Below are 27,318 nucleotides of genomic sequence, written 5' to 3'. Positions count from 1 at the left end.
GTTTCAGTTTCATTTAGGATAAAACACAACAAACAGCCGACGCGTTTCGTCCTTGTACAGGACTTCTTCAGGGCACTCAATTAGGATGGAGTGAAGCCCATTCATACATATTTGGGATATAGGATTCCCTTCTGAGAGTTGTTCCCCATCCAGTTAAGTATTATATTAAAGCGTAACAAAGAAACCGCTACACCTAAATTGCGCCCGATCGAACTGCGACAGTCTCATTCCGGCTGTTACCTTTATGCCTTTTGAATTACAGCTATCAAGTTGTTTTGCAATGGGACACCCGCTTTGTCCAGATGCAATTTAGGTTTAACGGTTTCTTTACATCACATGGGCTTATCCATTATCAAGGGGTGTCCTTTACCTCGCCATTAGATGTTGGTGTGTAAACTTGAAAGATAACATTTTCTACAGTTTTCATATTGAAAGACATTATCACATAAACTGTCGGAGCAGGACATCATCACAGCGGGACGTGTCTGTACTAGACATTAATTATCTGTTGCCCAGATATATACACAGCAACGCTTTAATATAATACTTTACTGGACGGGGAACAGCTCTCAGAAGGGATTCATACATCCCAAAAATGTATGGAGGGGCTTGACTTCATCCTAATTTAGTGCCCTGAAGTAGTCCTGTACAAGGACGAAATGCTTCGGCTGTTCGTTGTGTTTTATCCCAAATGAAAATGAAACAATAAAAGAGAAAGAAAACACTGAAGAACCTTCTGTTTTCTGGATATGGACACTTTATTTGTTCTTTTTGATAACTTTTTTTGAGTGGTGCACCTTTGCTTTTTTTCACAAATTGTTAAGTTTCTGTTGGGAACAAGTAATGTGATGGTGGGTACTAAACAGTGTGCACACAACTCCCACTCACTATAGTAGGTACATTACTCGGAGTGTAAAAACGGGTTAGGTGCTGGTAGCTAGAAGTCTCCGCTATCAGGTCTTTTTTGTTACATATTTTCATAACCTATGGGCCTGCTTAAGGAAACAGGACTACTGGAGGGCTGTTACTGAGGCGATGACCCGGGTCTGGTTGACTGAGGTTCCATTGAAGGCTGACTGGCTCCAGTTGCCCGTGTCTGGGGAGGAATCCTGGTCTAAATAGCAGAGAATTTGGTCAGGAGGAATATTGCTAAGGCATGAGGGATGGGCAGAAATTCTAGAACTGGACGAATGGAAAACTGATTTAGACTGGTGCCAGAAAACAGGAAAGATCATTTGTCAAAATAGAGGTTGTACAAAAAAGTAGGAGACGGTATGGGGTGCCTGGCAGGAATATAGGGGCTTCTGAAGGGTGGGATACACAGGGCAGGGGGTCTGCGGACTGAAGATTTCAAATGGAAGTGGTTACCTGATGTGTGCATGGAGTTGGGCTGTAAAAGCGCCCCTGTTGATGGTATTCAATCTCAGGCAACAAGAATGGTGCGCTTTGTAACTACCAGGTATGTACCAGGATCACAGAGATGTATCATTGACTTGTTCTATGTGAGGAGCATGGAGCTAAAAGCCTTGATTAATCATTTATGGACCAGTCTGACGTAGAAGTTTTCTTTGCAAATCATATGATTACATTGTCACTCAAGTGAGGCAGAGGTCAACTCAATTTCTGGACATACCAAATATGTAAATTATTTCTGTGAGTATAGCATACAACAACATACAAATTAAGTTGCATGGCAGACCCACTCTACATCTGGCTAAGCATACTAAATTAATTAAAATACACTGGACAGTCTCCAGGACTCACGAGTTGAGCAGCTGGAGGGGAATAGTTCTTGCTAAAGCTCATTAAGTGATCTCCTCTGGATTAACGTTAAAGAGATCCGACTCCCATCTAATCCATTATTAGTTTACTAATCCCTTGTCTGGGGAGTAAGATGTGCTCCTCTAGCTCACAATTTTTTGGCAAACTTCAAATGTATAGCACCCACTACTGTAAAGAGATCTCCAGAAACAAAAACTTAAAACCCACAATTTCCCAGATCTACTGAATGGAGCAGCATGTTTCCAGAAGGGGTGAGCGGGAAACTATAAAAGATGGGGAAAATACATGGCACCAGAAGATATTTGTATTAATGGGATAGCAGTTTTGAAATAGCTATACTGTGGCTACCACAGCAAATAAATCATGTGCCTCTGGACTTTTTCAATGGACGGTGAAGGAACAACAGTTACTAAATGGGTACATAAGGTCCAATCTACAATAATGCATTGTATTTTATTTGGGCATGAATGAAGGGAATGCTATGAATATGTCCCCAATTGTTAGACTTCCATTTGCTGCCATTTAAGATATTCTGCTTTATGCGGATTGAGTGGTCCCATCAGTATTGCCAATTATATTTGCTCACAAAACTTTGAGGCTCTGCCTGATTGCCAAAGGCCGTTTTAAAGGTTCTGATTCCATATCGTTTTACTGTCTCTGCAAATCACACGTTCTAGTGGGGAAGTTTGAACAGAGGCACAGCTATAATATGTGCAGGAGCACAAGGCTGCTGAGTTGGCAGGGTATTTTGAGGGACTTCCCCTGCATGCATTAGGGTCCATGACTCTCTTGCTATGCCACTGAATGTTAATTTTGTGGGACTTACTCATGCTAAGCAGGGCTTCAGAAGTCTGTGCTTTACTACGCAAGTGGCACTCCAACTGTAATAGGCATCATCTTAATAATGTGGAGTTAAGCAATTATTTAATTCACACGATTTATGCCAATGAGCTTCAGTTTCATACTAAAATATTAGAACATACCTTATCAAGTTTCACCGCATAAAACAAGTGAGAACCTGCTGGAATCATAAAGGGTGACATGACGGTTTCAAAAAGTTTGATACATCCAGCACATCACCCCACCAGGCTAGCACATCAACTATAGTACAATGCTTTTATCTACTAAGCCAGAGATTCTTAACTGGTGGTCCAAGACCTCTCGAGGTCCGTGACTCCTGTACAAGGGGTCTGTGGCTGTTTAGAAAATTAAATAATAGCAGATTATATATCAGATTAATGAAGTACACATACATAAAACAGCACAACTAAAAGTTGCAAATGATAAAACACTCTGTAAATGTGAAGGAATTTGAATTCTAATCTGGATCTTGATTTGTGGGAGCAGCACAAGTTCAGCAAAAGGAATCTGGTATGAATGACTACTGACCTCAAATGAAGCACTGGTGCACACCCACGAAAAGAGAACATGCATTTGGGTAAAAAAACGACAAAAAGATATGCTAGTGAACAATTTCTTACTTCAACTTTTAGAAACAACATGACGTTTTAGGCACTCTTACCTTCTGATTAAAATTTCAAAACTTTGAATATGGTCTGGTTTGTGAATTGAATAAAATATTTCACAATTGCTGAATTTGTCTGATGTACACTAGTCTGTGTGTGTTTGTATAGGTCAAATCATAGAAATTGCTTAAGTGGGAGTCCCCGTTTTTAAAGGTTAAGAACCGCTATGCTAAGCAATTATTAATAGCCTAAGACCCAATTAAGAAAGCGTGCACAACAGAGAGCAAGCCCAACTAATTCTCTTCAACGGATTACGGTCGCACGTCATTAGATTAATCTCGGGCTAATGATCTTGTTAGCGCCGAGACGTCAGAGAACGAAGTCTTGTCCCAGTGACGACGTGCAGGGCTTGTCCACAATCCTCTCCTTCACAGAGAAGCGCACGGCAGTCATTACAACCAAACTCACTGCGGCAGCACTTTCTTCCTCAAATGCAATAATGAAGAACTGCAAACAAAAGTGACAAAACGACGGAAAAAAACAGTTCAAGATGGAAACTTATTTACCTCTAACTCTGATTCACAACTTATCACATACGGTTATTTTTCAGGCGAACTGAAACTCTCGAAGTGTAAAACATGTCAGTTGCCGTTCAGTGTTGTTAGAATTGCAAGGTGTAAGTGCCATGGATGTCGGAGGGAGAAAGGAGGGGTCGCCTCATGATGAAGCACTGGAAGCTTGGTGACCTTACAAGCATTTTCAGATATTTAATTTACAAAAGAGGCTTTAGGGCTACCGGCTTCTGGAAAGAGCCCTTCCTTTGGAGTGTTATGGACAAGCTACTCTCAATGAAAGGTAGAGATTCAGCGGCAAGCGTAAGAGGCAGGCAGGCTGATCACATTTGTGATAACTGATCGATGAATGCCAAACAGAAGCTACTGCAGTTTAATATTTTGTAAACAATATATACTGCACCAGTCCCCTACGTAGGGCAATACCAAGTGGAAAGCCATGCGGATTATCACGCATGCATAGAATAGATCCTTCTGCACCTGAACAACGCCTGCCAAGAACTACAGTGGCCATAAAAGTAGAAATTCAGCAAATAAATGCGGGAATATTACATTTGTTTGAAGCAAAGGAGCCTCAAGGTGTAATGGAAAGTAGGAGGTGTCAATCATAAGTAAAAATATGGACATGGCAATCAACTGAAGAGAACAATGTGAGAAAAGAGGTCAATCGAAGCAAGGTATGTTGGTGTACCCTTCTGAACTAGAACTAGGGGTGGGTGATGAACTTCGCTCCGCCAGCGGAGTTTGCGGAGCTTTGCCAGATCCGAAAAACTCCACTGCGCGGACTGGAGTTTTTCCTTCTGTGCGACTCAGCAATATTAAGATGGCAAGCGGGAGCGAGGAAAATCATATGTTAGACCGCCTCCTGGCAAGTTTTCTCAATGCAGGTGGTTCCAGCAGGTCGCTACTGCTCGCATTGAGAAACCGGTCGCTCGAGTTGAGGAAGCTGCCGAGAATATCTGCTCCAGCGGCAGAAAGCAGTGCACTCTCACACTGTGTATGGTGCAGTTCACAATGATTTTACAGCACAGGACAAACTCCCGGCGCAAAAAATTTGCATGAGCAGTACAAACCTACCACACTCAGCTGGTTGTGGAAATACGCGGAGGACGGCAAAGTTTTTTCGGCACATCGTCGAGTTCTGCTAACTCCGCCCAGGACAAACTAGAACCACCAAACACGGATTTGTTAACAAATGCCTGCATAAGAAACACACACTTTCTATGTATTAACCCTTTCGATGCTGATGACGAGCTCAGCTCGTCATCACCCACGGGTGTCGTGTGCTGATGACGAGCTGAGCTCGTCATGAATAGTGTTCTATATCAATGTCCAGCACAGGAGGGGGAAAACGCCTAGCAGCCAAGGTGTTAAAAACAATCTTAATTCAAACTCCCTCGGAACATTTGAGGACTTCCAGATAAGACTCAAGCAATAATGATAAAATCAAAACAAACAATGGTAAAGGCCTGTCGCAATGCCAAGAGGCAGCTGTGTTTGGTTAGCTTTCATCTTAAAGAAACACAAAAAGAGTGGGTTTTAGGATTCAGACTTGTCTCTATGGAACATGCACCATATACTGTAGCATCAACCCTGATGCTGGTTATGGGATGCTCACTAACACAGGTAAGGACTTTGTATGTTTAACCAACAGTAAAAAGAAATTGTTAATCATCAAAACTGGCTTTTTCAGCGATAGTGCAAGGCATGCTTGCAAAGCCTGCTGGAAAGCTTCAGTCTAGAGCAATGTAATGTAGGGGGAGATGTTTCTCACTCGAGATTCTGCATGGTTTGCTTTATTCTTACGATAGCTAACTTATTTGAATACTGATGCTATACCGGCAAAAGAAGCATTGGGAATACCAACAGATATGGCTATAATGTGCTGCACCCTGCACACTCACAGGTGCACTGCTCACCCCGGATTCACGCGGTTAGTCTTTAACAACTGGTGCATTGGGAATAGGAAGGAAAACTATGAAAGAGGGTCTTCCTGTTCGGAGATGAGGAACCAATGAATGCTAAAAAAACAGTTTGAAAGGGACAAATGAATGCATTCATAAATATGAAAATCGTTCGACTATAATTCAGATTAAAAGCTCATAGTAGCTACTGATCAATGCCCAGTGGGACACCTTCCACTTCTGGGAAGCAGCTATCGTGTGTTGCTAAATTGAGTGTCAGAATATGGAACACTTTCCACAGGAGCACTTCAAATCTCAATTTGAATTTCTGAATACAGTTTGATAGCGCAGTCTGCACTTTCTTTGTGCCACTCAAGACAAGTGCCACTAAGTGCCTTGTACACCAAGTAAAATGTCTTAAAGATTTTCATTGATTCATGGCAAGCAGGAACTCCCAATGGGATTTACCAGAACAGCAATGAAGTACATTAGGTAACAGGCATGAAGCTTTGTTTTACACAATCTGAGAACAAGATACAAGACATTTATACAAGCATTGGGAATGCAATAGGTCTCGCATTTCTTTTTAAGTTAGAGCTTTTGGCATTGTAAATGGCAATGTGTTTTTACCTACCAAGAAAGGAGGGAGGGCGCAGCGGGTGGAGGGAGGGGCAGACAGACAAAATGTTCTCTTGGAGAGAGATTGGCCAAAAGTAAACCAAACGAGCAGAGACTTTAAAAAAAAAAGAGAAAATAGAAAGTGTACGTGGAACATATAAGTGTGTAGCCATGCAGCACATTTTTAACAACTAAGCCAGTGTTGCATTATATTGTGGGACTACTACTTCATACTGCACCTTGTGCAGCTGACTGCGAGGACATCTAGTAACGACCCGTGGTACTGCACCTTGTGCTATTGACTCTACAGGGACATCTACTATGGACCTGTGGTACTGCACCTTGTGCTATTGACTCTACAGGGACATCTAGTAAGGACCTGTGGTACTGCACCTTGTGCTATTGACTCTACAGGGACATCTACTATGGACCTGTGGTACTGCACCTTGTGCTATTGACTCTACAGGGACATCTAGTAAGGACCTGTGGTACTGCATCCTCGCACGCTTAAGACAGGGACATCTGTCACTGCCTCTTGTGCTACTTCCATAAGCCAAATGAGTAGAAAAATGAATAGTTGCTGTGTCTGGAGAGTTTGGGGGGGTGAGGGGGGAGAGTTTGGGGCGGGGGGGGATAGTTTACTTAGTTTTTCTCATTAATTACGATTTTAATTTTGTCTAGAAATAAAACATTCTTTTATTTTTCAGGGCTCGTGGTAAGGTGGCATGATGCAAATCCTCAAGTAAAGAAATGCACATATTTTTCAGGAGAAGAGGGATCCGAAACAGAGACAGCCCTTTTTTGGCGCAACAATGAACAAAGAGGCGCTCTGCTTGGGCTCCTTCAATGCTGCCTTGCAAGAGAGATATTTAGAGAAGCGGCTGGTTGTGGAGAAACTGAGGGAAGTGGGGAGAGCCATCGTAAAGGAAGCCACGCAGGAAATTACATCTCCAGACCCACAATTCTGTGTGAAATATCTGCATACCCACAATCATGTGCAAAACTACAAACTCCCATTTTATTCCTCACATGAATTAGATATTGGTCTTCTTTCTTAATACTAGGTTTTGGGTCAGAGTTTAAGGTTTTGTTAAGCATTAAGTGAAAGTAAAATAGAACAAGTGGTGTAATAAAATAGGTTCGGTTCACCGTGCCCATGGTGAACGTGCACTGACCTAAAAGTCTGAATGTAGAGTGTGAACTTGTCGGAGACTGTGAAATTGAGTGATGGGTTTAGCAGCTGTGTATTCTTTATGCAGGTGCGATTCTTCTAGGAAGCCAAGGGGTGCGCACTGGCATCTGAAACAACTTTTAAAAATACGCCATCATCAGGCACACAATTTATTTTATTTGTGCAATTTTGTCAGGAAGTACATGCATGACTGAGAGGAGCATTCAAGAAAAAACAAACAGAAATGTAAATTAACGTGAACAGTTCACAGCAAATTTCGTCACAGTGAAATTACAGTAAAGCAAAGCAGGCACAATTATTCTTAAATCAACGTTCAGTGTTTATATTTTGAAAACAAAAAAAGTAATTTGGTTGTGTGTGAATGAAATACCATACATAAAAAAACACCTGAATTAGAGATCCCTTCAAGGTCTATTAGTGTTAAACAAGTTGTACCTATGGTGTCCGTCAACTCTCTTTCCTCTTGCCTTTCTATCAAAGAGTTCACAATGTAAAATCTGACTCTCAGGATATACAGAAGAGTTCAAGGCAGACAAAGGTATTGTGCTAGAAATTTGGAACTGAGTTACCCACCCCCCCCGCCCCCCCACTTCCAAAAGCATTTTCATTGGTGTTCCCGATCGAAAACCCCTTTCAATTGTATTGAGACCACGGTAGGACAACTTAAAACAAAACCGACAGGTCCAACATTCGCTCCACTTCTCCGCGTTGCGGAAGCAAAAATTCCATCATCAATTACATATGGCAGCGAGGTTTTGAGAGGAAGGGATGCTCGACTATTGAACACCACCTTGACAAAAGCATACAGAGTAATGTTAAACTTACCGCCTTATACGTCGCAAGCACAGATTCGGCTCGAGCTTGGTCTAACGAAGCAACTCCTCGCAAGGCGAGGCTCATACATCAAGTGCTGGCTCAAAATTAAGAACTCTGCCACAAACACACTGAATCACCAGCTATGGCAGGAACTGTGCAGCATACCTACCTCTCAAGCCAAAGCCTACTTGGAGGAATCGCTCGCCATAATGGGATTAGACGACCTATGGGAAATCCCAACAACGCATCTGCACTTTAAAAGCATCACTAATAAGGTTGTCAAGAAACTCCTTTATAGAAGACAAAGCTGCAGTTGCACACAGGTGCCACACATGGATGACTATCCAATATTAAATCATTTGGATCACAGGCATACTTTGAACTAGGGTACTCAAGGAAGTCTAAAGAAGCCTTTTTAAAGCACAGGCTAGGAATCCTGCCAGCTACACCTCATCTCCCACCATGGCTGAGAAAACTACAGGAACTCATGCAGGCTATGTGGAGTTGGAAAGGAGGACATTGAACACATAATATGGCTCTGCGTAAAGCTTAATAAGGAAAGGGTTGGCCTGCTAAAAACTTATTTTAACGAACAAGGGATACGCACATGCATGCTTCAACCCACTGGATCCACAACTGAATGGGAAGCTTGTCAAGTTCTTATTTTTAGTAGCATCGAAGTACAAGATGCTTGTTACTACAACTAGTGTATAATTCTTCAGACTCCCAGCAAAAAGGCTCTGAACAGCCTGTACTTTTAACTTACGCCTGTGTGCACTGATACTTAAAAACTTTTTAACAGAGCATTGATCGAAAAGTCATTTAATCAAAAGTTTTACTTGAATGTATTCTTGTAATGGTTTCAATTAATCAAAAACAATACATTTTTAATCACTCATTTTTACCTATCAAAGGTATTGGACAGTGTGTTCACAATGCAAAATACTTTGCTATTGCTTTTGTCAGTCTTCAATGTAAACCTTTTTCCGATTGTATGTCTCAGAGTTCACAATGTTAAACCAGTTTCTATTTTATTTGAGAAATCCAGTTCTGGTGGTCCAACGATAGTCGGAAGTTATAGATTGAAACTTTGTCAAATGGAAGCCTTTCACCTCTGGTGCCAGGGGGCTTTTCTACTCTCAAACTGGAGACCAAAAAACGTCCTTTTCAACACTTACCCACAATGGTAACTATGGAAAGTCAAAGTCCAACTGAGAGAAGTGCTGTGGGCTAGAAACACAATACACAGTAGCACAAAACATTAACACCCAATAAATAAATGAGCAGCCAGTGCTTTTTCTTTCAACCAGGAAAGTTACTTTAGACACACACAAATAAAAACCATCATCAAAATGAAAAACATTCACAAGATAACAGGGGAGGAACTACAAACTGGAACCTAAATAAGGGGCATTCCAGATTAACCAGGAAACAAATCATGTACCTTAAAAAAAAAAAATCACAGGAGACACCTAAACCTGTAAATGTAGTAGCTACAAGGACATGTGACTATATGCACACAAGGAGTCTCTATTAAAAAAAACAGTATTGGTCCTATAAAGCAGCGACTCGTCCTTAAGGGCGGAGGAGCCAGGCCCCGCTTCTTTCCATGACAATCAATGAATGACTTATTTGTAGAGCGCACTAATCACCCGTGAGGGTCTCAAGGCGCTGAGCGAGGGTGGGGGTGCAGCTACTGCTCAAACAGCCAGGTCTTGAGAAGTCTCCTGAAGGTCATCAGGTCCTAGGTCTGTCACAGCTGTATGGGGAGGGTGTTCCATGTCTTGGCAGCGAGGTAGGAGAAGGATCTGCCACCGGTGGAGGCCCTGTGGATGCGTGAGACGGTGGCGAGGACGAGGTCGGCAGAGCGAAGCTGGCGATTCGGTGTAGAAGGTGAGACGCTTGTTAAAGTATGCAGGTCCGGCGTTGTGTAGTGCTTTGTGGGTGAGGAGCTTGAAGGTGATCCTCTTCTTGACTGCGAGCCAGTGCAGGTCTTCCAGGTGGGCAGTGATGTGGGTGTGGCGGGGTATGTCCAGGATGAGGCGTGCGGAGGCATTTTTTAAGAGTTTGATCGTGGACCCTGATTAGAGGGCGTTGTCGTAGCCCAGTCTGCTGCTGACGAGGGGCTGTTTGACCGTCCTTCTGGTTCCAGTGGGGATCCATCTGTAGATCTTAGGGAGCATGCAGAGGGTGTTGAAGCAGGAGGAGGAGACGTGTTGACTTGCTGGGTCATTAGGAGCGATGAGTCAAGGATGAACCCCAGGTTGCGTGCGTCGTCGGTGAGTGTGGGTGCGGCTCCCAGGGCTGCTGGCCACCAAGAGTCGTCCCAGGCGGAGGGAGTGGATCAGAGGAGGAGGACCTCTGTCTTGTCTGAGTTCAGTTTCAGGCAGCTGGTCTGCATCCAGCTGCCGACAGCCTTCATTCCTTCATGATGTTAGTTTTGGCGGTGGCTGGGTTTTTGATGAGTGAGCGGATCAGTCGAGTGTCATTGGCATAGGAGACGATGTTGAGGTTGTGAGAGCGGACGATGTTGGCAAGCGGTGCCATGTAGACGTTGAAGAGGGTAGGGCTTAGGGATGATCCTTTGGGCACGACGCAGATTATCTTGGTGGCTTCGGAACGGAAAGGGGTAGGCGGACCCTCTGGGTTCCGTCGGTGAGGAAGGAGGTGATCCAGTCCAGGGCTTTGCCGCATATTCCTGCGTCGTGTACACTGTGCGTAGGGTGTGGTGGCAGACGGTGTCAAAGGCGGCCGAGAGGTCCAGGAGGATGAGGGCTGTGGTTCACCGTTGTCCAGTAGGATCCTGATGTCATCTGTGGCTGCAATGAGGGTGGTTTCGGTGCTCCGATCGCTGCAGAATCTGTATTGGGACGGGTCCAGGATGATGTTCTCCTCGAGGAAGTGGGTCAGTTGCCTGTTGACGATCTTTTCGATGACTTTCGCCGGGAACAGAAAAAGGGCCGGAGGTTCTTGAGGTCCTTTGGGTCCGCTGTGGGTTTCTTGAGTAGGGCGTTGATCTCCGTGTGCTTCCAGCTTTCTGGGAAGGTGGCAGTCTCGAAGGAGCTGTTGATGATCTTTGGAAGTTTGGGTGCGATGAAGTGGTTTGCTTTGTTGAAGATGTGGTGAGGGCAGGGGTCGGATGGTGAGCCAGAGTGGATAGTGTTCATGGTGTCGTTGTCGTGGGTCCACGAGAGCAGGTGGTTGTTGAGGCTGGGGGTCAGCGAGTCTGCAGTGTTGGAAACTGTAGGTAGGGTCTGGGTGTTGAAGCTGTTGTGGATGTCTGCGATCTTGTGGTAAAAGAAGGTGGCTAGAGAATCGCATAGGTCTTGCGACGGCGGGATGTCGCTGGAGCCGGGGTTGGAGAGCTCCTTCATGATGTTGAAGAGCTCTTTGCTGTTGTGTGCGTTATTGTTGATGCGTTTCTTGAAGGAGGTAGTTTGGTGGCTCGGATGAGTTGGTGGTGCTTGCGGCTGGCGTTCTTTAGGGCTGTGTGGTTTTCCGGTGTCTTTTCGTAGCGCATCTTTTTTTCGAGTCTTCGGCAAGTCTGCTTGGATCCCTGGAGGTCGGTTGTGAACTAGCTGGCCTTTCTGTCAGTTCGTCTGTTTGAGGGTTTTTTGATCGGGCGAGAGTGTTGGTGCAGTCGTCGATCCATTGCCTGAGGGTGCTGGCGGCTGTGAGAATGGTGTTTGTTGGTGGGTCGAGGGCGGTGATGAGCTGGTCTTCCGTGACCTTGTTCCAGCTGCGATAGGGGATTCGTAGTAGGTGGTGGTGCGCGGTGGGTTTCTTGATGGTGAAGTGGGCGCAGCGGTGGTCGGTCCAGTAGAGTTCGCTAGCATGGCTGAAGGTGACTTGGTTGCTGGCTGAGAGGATGGGGTCGAGCGTGTGTCCAGCGGTGTGGGTAGGGGTCATGACCAGCTGTTTGAGTCCAAGATTGGCGAGGTTATTGAGCAGAGCAACGGAGTTGCTGTCGTCGGCGTTCGAGGTGGAAATTCAGGTCAAGAGCGTGCGTGCTGCAGATGTCAGAGATGGCGTCAAGGAACTGTGGCCAGGGCCTGGGGGACTGTAGAAGAGTGTTCCTCTGAGGGTGGTGTTGGGGTCGGTGTGGATCTGGAAGTGCAGGTGTTCGTGGTGCAGGATGTGTCTGTCGTGCAGGTCGAGACTCTGAGGGTATTCCTGTAAACAATGGCAATTCCTCCTCCTGGTCTGTTGGTGCGGTCCCTTCTGGCGATCTTGTATCCATCTGGGATGGCTATGGCAATGTTGGGTGCTGAGGAGAGGTTCATCCAGGTCTCTGTTAGGAAGGTGACGTCAGGGGAAGCTGAGTCGAGAAGGTCCAAGAGTTCGACGGCGTGCTTGTGGACAGAGCGGGTGTTGAGTAGTATGCATCTGAGGTGTTTGCTTTCAGCTCCGACGGGTGCGTTAGGGCATGCTGGTGTTCGGAGCTGGCGAAGCTGCAGCTACGGCAGGTGACGGGTCAGTGGGTGAGTATCGGGATGGCCTGGAAGCAGTTTGATGATCGCCCATTGTTGAGTCCGTGGAGGAAGCCGGCGTCGTAGGATGTCATGGCTCTCGCGAGAGCCAGGGGGTCTGACGCTGGGCACGGTCCAGGCACGGACAGGCGCAGACGGGCTTGCCTTAGGCGTGCTAGCGGCACGCCCACTGTGCAACAGTGCAGAGGTCTGCATTATATAGGGGAGGGAGGCTCAGCTGGGAGGCGGGAAAAAGGCCGCGGGTAGAGGAGCTGGGTCTGGGCAGCAGTGGCGGGAACGGGGAAAGCTCGAGGGGCAGACACAGATGAGGAGGGAAATCAGTGAAATTAACAATAAAACACCAAGATTGTCAGGCTGAGGAAAGGTCAGTCTGACAGACACTCTTAAGGTTTAGGTCACTCCGCTATGTGCTATATATGCGCAAGTGCCTGTCTGCCTGAGCTGAACTTTGCAGGGCTGAAGATGTCACTGCTTCTGTGGGCATGGCCTCTTCAGTCTTGCAAAGTACTTGGAAGACCTCCCTGCATGACAAGGGGGAGAATCATTGATAGTCTCTGACCTGGGAGCTTCAGGTTTAAGGCTTGAAGTGGTCAGGCAGTGTCTCCATCACTGACACTTCATCCAAGAAAGGAGTGACGTCAGCAACTTTCCCTGACCCCATACCACTCTGTGACGAGGTAGGGACTGCCCCCTCTTCTCATTGACTACCCTAAGATGTCAGCCAATGAAAGAGGCGGCAGTCTCAACCCTCCTGGAACCTCCAAGGCTTCACTCCAGAGACTCTGCAGAAAGTAACAGTTATTTTCTTATTTAACGTTTGGTGCATGCATGAATGTATGAATGTACAGGTATATTAGAGTGTGTGAAGTGAATGGGTGTGTGTGCGAACGTGAAAGTGAGTGTACATGTGAGCCCCCTGGCCCCATGCTCTAATTACCAGCCGCCATTGGTCCTATATGGGCCTACTGGAAAACATAAGGCTTTTCAAGATCAAAAAGGTTAAGTCTATGAGCTTTGCATAGACTTAACCTTTGTTCACAATGTAAAATGAGAGGCATGCTGCATTTGTCAACACATAAAAAAAAAAACAGTAAGCCTTTTGACATTAACATGAACATATGAATGCACATGTGGTGTATCCAGCACATCCCATAAAACAATTTAGGCAAATCCAAAGAATACATTAGCATGAACTTTAAAATTCATCTGGAATAACAAGCATTTACTGTGAACGGACAAAAAAGGGGTACATGTACTAAACCCCTGCATTTGTCAGAGCTGACCATGTGAAACCCATTCCTACTGTATCTAATAGTGCAAAATGTAAAGCCTCCTCCTATTGTTTTTGCCATAGAGTTCACAATATAAAACACTGCCCTATTGAATGAAAGTCCACTACATAAAGCCCCTTACTACTGCATTTGCCAGCGGCCCTCAAAAAGACAAACTGTAATATATTGGCAGATAGTGTTGAGGCTGCTGGGCTTTGCAGTTCAGCTTTGAACTGTCAAAAAAGGCACTATACTCAATAACCTCATATTTTTCACAAGAAAAATAGCAAAATGGCGACTGACTTTTCCAAGATATTAAAAATCCAGGAACATAAAAATATCCCCTACGGAACTAGGATTACTACGACACCCTCGCTAAACCTCAGAGCTACACTGAACATAACATCCTACAAAAATGGCACAGTGCTCATTCAAGCAGCTAACAAGGACCTAGAAGTATTAGATAATTACTTCCTCACCCTTAAAACACACCATCACCTCATTCAGCGTCTCGCAGGACCTAACCACTCTTACCACCCCTTCATCTCCTGATGATCAACGATCCCCTACCCCACTCAGAACTACTGTAAGTAGCATTAGCAATCATCATCAGCTCGGTGTTTTAAAAAGCCAGGCCAGCAACCCACCTTTTGCTCCTCAGAGCCTAACCTTTCCCTCCACCCTGTCAGCTCATCCTGAGGACCAACGTCAGACTACCCCACCTAAAACTGTTGGAAGTAACATTAACATTTCCCATCAGCTCTGTGCTTTAAAAAAGCCAGTCCGGCAACCCACCCAGGGTACCTCAGAACATAACTTTCACCTCCACCCTATTAGCACCTTCAAGGAGCTTCGACCCGTGCCTCTACCTACATCTGTTGAAAGAAACGTCAACAACTCCCCGCACAGCTCACACACCTTACCACCTCCCTACTCTAGAACTAGCAATAACAACCACAACAACGCCCCCCCCTATCAACACCCTACTTCAGCTCCCCCTACGCCCTATCAAGATTCTTCTAAAACACAGACTTACGTCACCGTCCGAAATTTACAAAACGTTATCCTAGAAATGAGAAACATCCTACATCTCGCTGAAAACTCCCTTTCTACACTTAAACATCTTGAAAAATCCCTAGCAACAGTCGAGAAGGGGATAAAAACTATCCCCCTACCCCTATCGGATCGAGTCTTGCACACATGCAGACTCTCCAATAACATAACGGACCGTGAAATCCAATCACTTCTACAGCAATATGAAACCTCAGCTGGTCCTACCACTAATAATGATAAATATGCTATACTCCCAGTCCCTAGCGACCCAAATAGAACTTCTCATCCAAGACCTAGAGGAATAAATCTGAATAACCTTCAATCATTAACCGCATACATTGAGAACCCGGAGCCAATTGTAAAGAGCTCCTCAAACGCGCTCTCCTGTCTTCTACTGAACTGCCGGTCAGCCCCAAAACATATCTGACATAGTCAACCTTGCCCTCAACAGGAAAATGTATATAATCATCCTCACAGAAACATGGCTAAATGAATCATCCTCCCCTTGCCTAGATCTTCATGTCCTCCCTGACTACAACATCATAAGATTAGACAGAACGCACAAGACAGGCGGAGGCTTAGCCTACATACATCGGTCCGACATCTCCATCTCGAAATTTCATTCGGAACCCCTTGTCTCTTGTGAATACTTGGGGATTTCTGTTAATTCTTCAAGTACCCACACTCACAAACTACACATTCTTTACCGTGGGGTGTAGAATGAAAGTCGTGTGTTGAGGCATTCGGGTCCAAGTTCGTAAAGTGCTTAATTGAAAGTGTCATTGTGCCCGTGTTCCAGCGCCAGCTCGCATTTCCCGGTCCTGTTGTTGTCTCCCCGTCCATTTTGTTGTGCCTGCAGCCCGTCCCTCCCCCTACGCCCCCGCCTCCCTACTCCCCTTCCCACCCATGAGATACCAGGAACGTCTCAGCTGAGGAACCTCCGTGACCTGCCTGACTCCGTGTGAGGCGGCCGCTCCACCCTCCCTCCTGGATCCATAGCGCTGCTTGTGGTATCGTAGCGCTGCTCTGGCATATTTTACTAATTGGATCTGCACCCGCTCTGCCTGCGTAGCGCTGAGCATTACTCTGCCTGAACTGTGATTACTCCGCATTGTTTAGCCTGATTTACATATCGCACTTAGGAACGCTGTGCATTGCCTTGACTTATTTGAAAGTGTTATTGTGCCCGTGTTCCAGCGCCAGCTCGCATTTCCCGGTCCTGTTGTTGTCTCCCCGTCCATTTTGTTGTGCCTGCAGCCCGTCCCTCCCCCTACGCCCCCGCCTCCCTGCTCCCCCTCCCACGCTCCGCCCCCTCCACTATCCATTTAAGGCTGATGACCCAACGCGCAGCGTCCACGCGCGGCGGCCGCGCCAAAGGTAAGCCTGTCCTCGCCAAGACCGCGCCCAGCGCCAGACCCCCTGGTTCCCGTACCACCCATCCCTCCCGCATTACATACGACGCCTCCACCCTCTTGGCACTCAACCCCAGCCGTCTCCCCAACTGCGCCCAAGCCACACCTGGACACACCCATGGACCCTTCACTTGCAACTCCTGCAAGTATGATGGCACCAAGACCAACTCCACATCTACTAACACCAAACAGAGATCGGACACCAACCACCTTAAATGCATCCTTCTCAACACCCGCTCGGTCCACAAACACGCCATCGACCTTTGGAATTTACTAGACACCATCTCTCCGGACGTCGCCTTCCTAACAGAAACATGGATGAACGCCTCCTCAGCCCCAGACATCACCATTGCCATCCCAGAAGGCTACAAGATCATCCGAAAAGACCGCATCAAGCAAACAGGAGGAGGCATCGCTATCGTCCATAAGAATTCCATTCGCATCTCAACCAGCTCAGAAGTCGACTTCGCTAGCGCCGAACACCTTCACATCCAGATCCACACAGACCCCAAGACCACACTCCGAGGCACACTCCTCTACAGGCCACCAGGAACCCGGGCACAATTCAGTGAAGTCATCACTGACTTCATCACCCCACACGCCCTCCCCTCCGAGGAATACATTCTTTTGGGAGACCTCAATTTTCACCTGGAAAAGAGCAACGACAGCAACGCCAACACCCTTCTAGACAATCTCGCCAACCTCGGACTCAAACAACTTGTCAACACCCCCACTCACAACGCAGGTCACACACTCGACCCGATCTTCACCTCCAGCAAACATATCTCCTTCAGTCACACCACAGTTCTCCAATGGACGGACCACAGCTGCGTTCACTTTGTCTACAATAAGACCACAGCCCACAACCATCCTCAACCTATTCTGCGAAGAAACTGGAACAAAATCACCATCGACCAGATCTCCTCATCGCTGCTTCAAAACCCCCCTGCCTACCCTTCGAACCCCAACGAAGCAGCCATTAACCTCACTCAATGGCTAACCAACAGCGCCGACAACCTAGCACCTTTGAAAAAACGTCAATTCAAACTAGGCAGCAATAACGCCTCCTGGTTCAATGATGATCTTAAGAACTCCAAGAAACTGTCGCTCCTTCGAGAAGGCCTGGAAAAAAGACCCAAACACCAGCACAAGGGACGCCTTCAAAAACGCCACCCGCATACACCACCAACTGATCCGGACTACCAAGAAAGCCGCATTCAAGGACCGACTAGACAACAACGCCCACAACAGCAAGGAATCATTCAACATCGTCAAAGAGTTTACCAACCCCACTGCCAACTCCAACGACATCACCCCATCTCAAACCCTCTGCGCCTCCCTAGCTTCGTTCTTCCACAACAAAATCGCAGACATCCACAACAGCTTCGATAACCAACCCGGAGTCCAACCCACACAAACTTCGGCTGCACCTCCACCCCCCTTTAACACCCTTAATGACTGGAACCCAATCTCCACTGAGGACACCATCCGCCTGATGAACTCCATCCACTCTGGATCACCTACCGACCCATGCCCTCACCACATTTTCAACAAAGCGGACTTCATCATAGCACCACACCTCCGAGACGTCATCAACTGCTCCTTCAACTCCGCCACCTTCCCGGAAAGCTGGAAACACGCCGAACTCAGCGCCCTCCAGAAAAAACCCACAGTGGACCCCACCGAACTCAAAAACTACCGCCCCATCTCGCTCCTTCCATTCCCGGCCAAAGTCATCGAGAAAGCCGTCAACAACCAGCTCACCGCCTTCCTTGAAACCAACAAATCCCTCGACTCCTCACAGTCCGGCTTCCGAGCCAAACACAGCACTGAGACCGCCCTCATCGCAGCAACAGACGACATTCGAACTCTACTAGACAATGGAGACACAGTTGCCCTCATCCTCCCCGACCTCTCCGCAGCCTTCGACACAGTCTGCCATAGCACCCTCCTACAACGCCTCATCGGAATCCAAGGAAAAGCACGGAATGGATCACCTCGTTCCTTGCCGGAAGAACCCAGAGAGTCCGCCTCCCACCATTCAAGTCAGAGGCCACTGAAGTCATTTGTGGCGTACCACAAGGATCTTCACTCAGCCCCACCCTCTTCAACGTATACATGAGCCCCCTCACGGACATCGTACGCCAACACAACCTCAACATCATCTCCTACGCGGATGACACTCAACTAATCCTCTCGCTCACCAAAGACCCCAACACCGCCAAAACCAACCTACATGAAGGAATGAAAGAAGTAGCTGAGTGGATGAAGCACAGCCGTCTGAAACTGAACTCAGACAAAACTGAAGTCCTTATCTTAGGTACCTCCCCCTCCGCCTGGGACGACTCTTGGTGGCCAGAGGCCCTTGGAACTGCATCCATCCCGACAGACCACGCGCGTAACCTGGGCGTCATCCTGGATTCCTCACTCTCGATGACCAGACAAGTCAACGCCGTTTCATCCTCTTGTTTCAACATTCTTCGAATGCTCAAAAAAACATTTCGCTGGATCCCCACCGAAACCAGAAAAACGGTCACCCACGCGTTGGTGACTAGCCGCCTGGACTACGGTAACACCCTATACGCCGGAACCACCGCAAAACTCCAGAAAAAACTCCAACGCATCCAGAATGCATCAGCTAGACTCATACTAGACATCCCGCGTAAAGACCACATCTCTGGTCACTTGAAAAACCTTCACTGGCTTCCCGTCAATAAGAGGATAACATTCCGCCTCCTACCCCACGCACACAAAGCACTTTACGAACTTGGACCCGAATGCCTCAACACACGACTTTCATTCTACACCCCCTTCCGCCAGCTACGCTCTTCCAACCAAGCCCTTGCTGCTGTCCCTCGCATTAACAAATCCACCATGGGAGGAAGATCCTTCTCATACCTGGCGGCTAAAACCTGGAACTCACTTCCCATTCACCTTCGCCTCACTCAGAACCACCTAGCATTCAGAAAGCTACTTAAAACATGGATATTCGACAAATAACTCCCCACCCTTCCTCAAGCGCCTTGAGACCCTCTGGGTATGTAGCGCGCTATATAAATTATCGACTTGACTTGACTTGAACAGCTTAAGGGAATTACTACCTCAAACTTTTCCTCTCACTCCAAAGACATTTACCTGGGTGATTTCAATCTCCACTGGGATAACCCCCTGGACTAGCAGGTCAACGCCCTCAAAACCTTCCTAGCAGACCATTACCTGACCAAAGTTATCTCAATGCCGACTCACTCAAAGGGTGCCACTCTTGATTGGATCATATCTAAACAAAATACTATTGGCTCACTCTCGGTTATGCCTTGTGACTGGTCAGACCTTCACATTATCACCTTCCAAATTCCATCCGCCTTCAAGAAAACCTTCTCGCAAGAAAGCAAGCAAAAACATTGGATAAGAGACACAAAAAACATTGATTGGAAAAGCCTGGCCTCTCACTGTGAAAAGGTTCTCACTCCCCCCAATAACGTGTCAGACGTCAACGACCTCACAGCTCACTACAACTCCGCCATGACCAAAGTCTTCGAGCAAGCTGCTCCACCAAAACTCAAAAGAATTCGAGATAAAGACAAAAACCCATGGTTCAGTGAAGCCTTTAATGAAGAGAGACGCAAACTCAGATCAGCGGAACGGAAATGAAGGCAACATCCCTCCCCCAATCATCTTAAACTTCACAGGAAATCGAGAAACTACTACAAATGAAGGTTTGCCCCGGACGATACTACGTTTCCCTTTCGCAAGGACATATCAATAGTCCTTGTTTGCTGTTACAATACAATTTCCATTCATACTTGCTGACATTTGAAGAACCGAGACTTATGGTTATTAGAAATTACCCTTACTGGGGTTGAGACGCGAAACGGGGAGAGGCCTGAAATATTTACGTACTAGGTTTTTACGACGGACCTTATCAAATTACACCATATAATCTATGGTACCCCACATCTCCTAAGGGGCTAGACAAATCGTTCATGGATTTTTAGATTTGAACTTACAGAACTTGTACATAGACAGGAAAATACCCACATGGTCTATCATTGTATCAATTCTTACAATATACACAAGAGTGAGCCTTGAGAAAGTTACATTACAAGTAACGAAACACGTGTCGGCTGTCATCGGCTGTTCTTTGATCATCATGACTTGGAAGGCCCTAGGATTAGGACCTCCAACGTGGCCGTCACTTTCTGTCTTTCTGTAGTGCTTAAAGTTTCAGCAAATTGTGCATCTAAATTTGAATATCACGTCTCATATAGTACATGCATTGTTGACACCATATGTACTACTTTTAGATCTCTTGGAGCTTGATGCCCAGAGTTTCTTTATGTCTGATACTACAGAATTTGGAAATTGAAACAACATTAAATAGAATAAGACAAGTATCTAAATCTTATGGTGTTCTCTTCTCTCTTCTTGGAGTAATTATCAGGATGTGTTTTCATGTATGAGTCAATTCTTGATATACGGTTATTTAGCACTGGCTATCTGGCACATACGAACGGATTAAATTGCATAAATATAAATATTACAGTGCCGAGGTATAATCAATTTGTAAGACATTTAACATCAGGTATTTTTACCTGCTGACTGACATCCTTGGTAGTGGGATCCCTCTTTTACCTTCAGTGACACCGTAATCTCTATACACCCTGAATTGTGAATACAAAACCTGTATACTTTTGGAAGAATTTGATGTGCGACTTGTCAAAACCATCACTACCATTGTATGATATTGTAGACCTCACAGCTCACTACAACTCGGCAATGACCAAAGTCTTCGAGCAAGCTGCTCCACCAAAACTCAAAAGAATTCGGGATAAAGACAAAAACCCATGGTTCAGTGAAGCCTTAAATGAAGAGAGACGCAAACTCAGATCAGCGGAACGGAAATGGAGGCAACATCCCTCCCCCAATCATCTTAAACTTCTCCGGATATCGAGGAACTACTACAATAAAAGTATCCTACAATCAAAAAAATACTTTTTCAGATCAGAACTAGACAAGGCCAAAAATAGACCAAAGAAATTTTTTGAAATTTTGAAGCAACAATCTAACAAATTAGCTACATCTTCACTCCTAACATCGAAATCACAGTTGAGTAGTGTAGAATTCTAATTTTTCTCAGCTAAAACTAACTCTCTTCAACTTGAATTTAGTGTAGCAGCACTCAACTCAGCCACCCCAAAGAGCAGTCAAGCCAAAATGCCTGCTTGCATGAGCTACCGCTGCCCAAAAATAACTCACTGGGCCACTTTTAAACTCTACGATGTCAATGAAATCACCAATATTACTGCGATGACCAAACTTAACAACCCTATCCCCTCAAATTGCTTACCCCCACCTCTTCCATATCATCTCACCTCTCTGGACCAATATCATCAATGCCTCTCTAGCACAAGGTCATATCACAAATTGCTTAAAAACAGGCCAAGTCACCCCTATCCTTAAAAAACCTACTGCAGATAACTCCGACCCCAACAACTTCCGACCAATAACCAACATTCCCATGCTAGCCAAGGTCCTGGAAAAATGTGTTCAGCAACAACTGAACCAACACATCTCACACTTCAATCTACTGACATTCACCAATCGGGTTTCAGACCCGGGCATGGCACAGAAACAGCCATCCTACATATAGTAGATGACGCCCTGCAAGCCCTTGACCGCAACAAAATCTGCCTGCTAGTTTTACTCTACCTTTCCTCAGCCTTCGATACGGTCAACCACGACAAATTACTAAGACAACTAGAATACAGGATAGGTTTATCTGGTAAAGTCCTTCAGTGGTTCAAATCCTTCCTGGAAAACAGACCGCAATCCTACTTGATCAACAACAATCTTTCAGTTTCCTCACCTAACCTACTTGGAGTTCCTCAAGGCTCCACAGTATCTCCCATGCCATTCAACCTATACATCGAACTACTCACCGAGCTACTACAGCTGGAGAACATATCCTTCCACATGTACGAGGATGACACCCAACTGTACATCAAGATCTCCTCTATCGAAGAGATAAGGTCTATGAATACAGCCCTCGAAAAGACAGTCCAATGGCTATCAACCAACTTCCTCAAGCTAAACTTTCAAAAAACAGTGTTTCTCCTAATCTCCCCCCCCCTAAGAACTCCATTGAGACAAAGGAATGGATAAAAATTATCACTGCATTGAATTGCACGCCAACTGTAGTGAACTCCTCCATATCACTAGGAATCACTCTGGATAAGAACCGTAACATGCAAAACCACGTCAACTTATTGGCTAAAAATGCCCGCTTCCATCTCAGCGATCTCAGAAAAATGAAACCATTTCTCAAGAATTCGGATCTCAAATCTGCAGTCCAGTCCTTAGTTATTTCTAGGCTTGAGTACGGATGTACCACCCTCGCAGGGCTTCCCAAATTCTCAACCGCCACTCTAAAAGCCCGTCCCAATACTGCAGCACGACTCATAACAGGTTCTAGGAAATTTGACCACATATCGCCACACCTGAAAGCACTCAACTGGCTACCCTACGAAGCTCGAATCCACCTAAAATTGGTCTGCATCACACACAAAACGCTACACCATAACACCCCTCAGTACCTAGCCCAAAAACTTAGCCTATCAGGAGGAAACAGACATTTAAAGAGAGCCAACAATCTACTTCTGAAACCCTCACGTTTCAAAAAGTCCAAAACTTCCAACAGAGCATTCTCTGGGGCAGCGCCAAGATTTTGGAACTCCCTTCCACCACACATCAGAAAAATCTCCTCCATCCCTTTCTTCAAAAAGGAAGCAAAATTATTCCTGATGAGCAAATTCCTACCGTAAATCAATACAACCACGACACAAGATCGGCAACCCCTAACTGCCTCTATTCTCGGGTTCCGCTTAACTAAGACCTACATGAACTTAAATTGTATTTTCTGCTCAGAACCTTTATTCTCAATGCTGCCACGAGAAATGATGACCCACACAAACTTGAATGGTCTTTTTATTATTCAGAACATGTTTTTTGAATGCGGCTACTCCTTGTCACTTGCAGACTAGGTTTCTTTGTATGCAATGTTCCCCTTTGAATGTTTCACCTTATGCCTTATGTAAAGCGCTCCGATACCCTAGCTTGGGTCTGTTTCGCACTCTATAAAACTTTAAAAATAAAATAAAAATAAAAAAACTGGATAAAATCTTTTCTGGAGAACTGCATCTAGTCAGTCTGTTTATCCAGTTCTAGGTGCCAGAAGTGCAACTGTATTGTGGGGTACCTCAGGGCTCCTCTCTTTCTACACATCTTTTTAACATCTACATTCATCCTCTCATCCAAGCATTAAGCCATATGAACTGCACAATTTACAACTATGCAGATGACTTACTGCTACTCTTTTGGTTGGACGGCTCTTTGTGCTCCCAGAAGAATTTTCAAAATATGTGTTTCATCCCGGATTGCACAAGTACAAATTATCTTAAACTTAATGTGGATATACTCCACTTCGCTGGACAAAGACATGACTGAATTAGAGGCCTTCCTTGACTCGATCCCTCTACCAGGTTTCTCTTCCAGAGACTCTCGCCCATTGGAGGAACCCCTTATTGTGGAGGAAATCAGGGGTGCGCTGTCTGGGCTGGCTTCTGGTAAAACAGTTGGCTTCCCCATGGAATATTATACCACATTTCGGGAGGCCCTTCTCCCCTACCTCTTGTTGCTATATAGAGAGGTCTGTCAGGCAAGATCTTTTTCCGGGAGAACTTTACACCCAAGACACAGCCCCCTCTTCACCTTGCGCCAATTATCCCTCGATCTCATTACTTAATTGTGAAATCAAGGTCCATTGCACGGTATTGGCAAACTAGTCAAAAGAAGTGTTGCCCACGTTGTTACAACTGGACCAGTGCCGCTTTATGCCCTCTAGGGGTACGCAGCACTGTCTTCACCGCCTTCACGTAGCTCTGGCCCACCATCACCGGCTGCCCCAGGACCTAGCCTTACTCCTTATTGACTTCAAAAAGGTGTTTAACTTGATGGCTGGGGCTACCTCCAACTGGTGTTAACCAGGGCGGGCTTTGGTCTGTGCTTCCGGAGGATGGTTCAGGTTCTTCTCTCTAACCCCACAGCATGGGTTAATGGCGTCCTTTCTGCTCCCTTTTCTATAGAGCAGGGGACAAGGCAGATCTGCCCCCTTCTTCTCTTTGCCCTAGCTATGGAGCCACTGACTCGACTTGCCCGTACAGATACCCAATATAGAGGACGGACCTGGGATATTGGCCAGGAGGATCACATTGCTTTTTATGCAATGTGCCCCTGTACCTTGCTAATCTGGCTGAAAGCGGCCCTCAATGTCTCCAATTACTTAAGAGCTTTGAAAGAGCGACAGGTCTGAATTTGAACCCCTCCAAATCTGTGCTGATCCTCTTGGCATTCTCGAGGGATTGCTTTGACTGGCAGACAACTATCCCTCTCCGCCAATTTAGTTTTAAATTCCGGAGCATTTGGGTCACTCTGCACATAGAACTCATGTGGGCTCTTAGCCTTCAACCTCTACACCTGAGGGCAAAGGCAGACCTAGCCAGATGGCAAACCCTTCTTTCAAATGTTATGGGGTGCACTGCACCATATAAAATGATGATCCTACCGCAATTTCTATATATTTTCCACAATGTACTGCTTCAGCTGCCACAGAGAACATCTTATAGTCTGCTGGGACAGCTAGGTGGGCCGTTTGGAGTAAGAGGACTGGCGGGATGTCCTTATGGCCCCTCACGAGGGTACAACATCCTCGAGGCTAAGATTGGTGCAGACCTACTATTTATATTCTACATGTCTTTCTCCCACCAGTCTATGACATGCGGGCCTGCGCCATGACTCCACCTGTTCACGTTGCAGAGTTGGGACGGGTGATTTTTATCATATGGCCCAGTAATACACCGGTATTGAACTGCAGTGACACGAGAGGTCTCTGATGTTCTGGAGTAGGAGGTTCATCTCTCACCCCTAACCTTTCACCTCAGGGTTTTTGAGGGTACTGGTGGTACAAGAGCAGTGTGGGCATTTCTGGGCACGGCCCTCCGGACTGTGAAACGAGACATAGCTTCAAAATGGTGATTGCCTACTCCACCGGACTTCAGCACAATGGAGGTAGGGAGTGAATTGGTTTTGCTCAACAGGAGTGTGTGGTCTGAGGTACGGGGCTGCCACTAAAAGCATGGGCGGAAGTGGTTGGGTCCAATGTGTTAGGGTTATTCTGAAGCAATATACCTTAATTGTGCTTACAATCTGTATTGTACGGTTTCTCTACAGCTGCTCTGGCAGGTCACGATATTTTATCCTGTATCATACTCATCTTGTGCTGTGGATGTATCTGTGCCGAGTTTGTTGGTTAAAACTCAATAAAATATGTTCATCAACAACAAAAAAGCTTAATGTGGATAAAACGGAGAACGTCATCTAGAGTAAAATGGAAGGACTCCTTTAGGCCCATTGAAAAGGGGAACCCAGACACCGCACCCAAAGAAAGTGACAAAAAGTCTGAGAGTTATTATCGATAACGACCTAGTCTTAAGACCTCAGCTAGGATCAATAATTGCATCTTGCTTTTTAAATCTCCGAAGGATTAAACAAAATAGCTATACCCCTCATCTTCGAAGCTCTGATCCAAGTTATTTTGGCCCTGGTCATCTCCTTACTTGTTTATGCCAATTCGCTTTACATTGGTCTACCAACATTTTTACTTACCAGACTCCAGACTGTTCAGAACCAAGAAGAAGCACTCCTCATTTACAAACAACCTAAAAATTGCCATTTCACCCCATCTCAGAGACCTTCTTTGGCTCCGTTTGGAGCAAAGTATCATCTTCAAAATAGGTTAAATCACCTTTAAGGCACTTTCTGATGAAGGTCCCCTATTCATAAAATCTAGATACAAGAAATACATCCCGAACTGGACGGAGGACATGGATTGGTGTATGCATGGATTGGTTTAGCTTTCCAATACATTTTAGCGATTGAGTACAACATCAGAAGTAAGCACATTTAGTTCAAGAGAAACAGGAGTATGGACGGGGATGTCTGAAAAAAATTGGGAGGGAGTATGGAGCTCCTGGCAACGATACAGCCTTATGTGCATAAATTCATGACCAGTGAACCAGAGAATGCGCATGAGCTTGGACAGTGGGTGGGGACAGGAAGGGGTGAGGACAAGTGGGCTTGAGAGGGGGCAAAGGAATAAATACTGGTGATGTGGGATATTTTTATTCTGATAATGTTGGTGGCAATAGAGACTGTCTAGGTTTTTACTTATTGCAAACTTAATAAAAATATTTCCAGAAAAGAAAAAGAAAATAAAACATCCTAACCGGATACTTTGTTCATCCTCCCTTAATCTCCTGTCCATTCCTAAATTTAACAAGAAAAGAATGGGTGTCAACAGATTTTCCGTGCAGGCTCCTATGATCTGGATTTCCCTTCCTATCACTGTACGTCAGTTCTCTGATTACTCGAAATTTAAACAGGTGTTGAAGACCTGGCTATTTTGGCAAGCAGGTCAGCCAGTGTAACTCCTCCATGCAGTGTTCTGATCGTATTACCTCTTTTGTACCTTAGCACCAAGAAGCCTTATGATGTAGGTGCGCTCTACAAATTACTTTCAACATGACGTGACATTTATCAGAGTTAGCAATATATTATAATATATATATATTATAATATATATATATATATATATATATATATATAAAAATATATATCTCAGGAAGTCG

The 27,318-nt window shown here is 45.6% G+C and overlaps 1 protein-coding gene across 1 annotated transcript in view; it reads right to left on the bottom strand.

Moving 5' to 3' along the window:
- Window positions 1–27,318, bottom strand: part of TBC1D10A (TBC1 domain family member 10A) — a 434,628-nt gene that overhangs the window by 337,812 nt on the left and 69,498 nt on the right. The gene's annotated exons all lie outside the window — the stretch shown is intronic.

Source organism: Lissotriton vulgaris, chromosome 11 (assembly GCF_964263255.1).
Source record: "Lissotriton vulgaris chromosome 11, aLisVul1.2, whole genome shotgun sequence".
In the NCBI taxonomy this organism is placed as follows: Eukaryota; Metazoa; Chordata; class Amphibia; order Caudata; family Salamandridae; genus Lissotriton; species Lissotriton vulgaris.
Note: the sequence above shows the minus strand (reverse complement) of the source record. Positions and strands in the feature narration are given on the sequence as shown.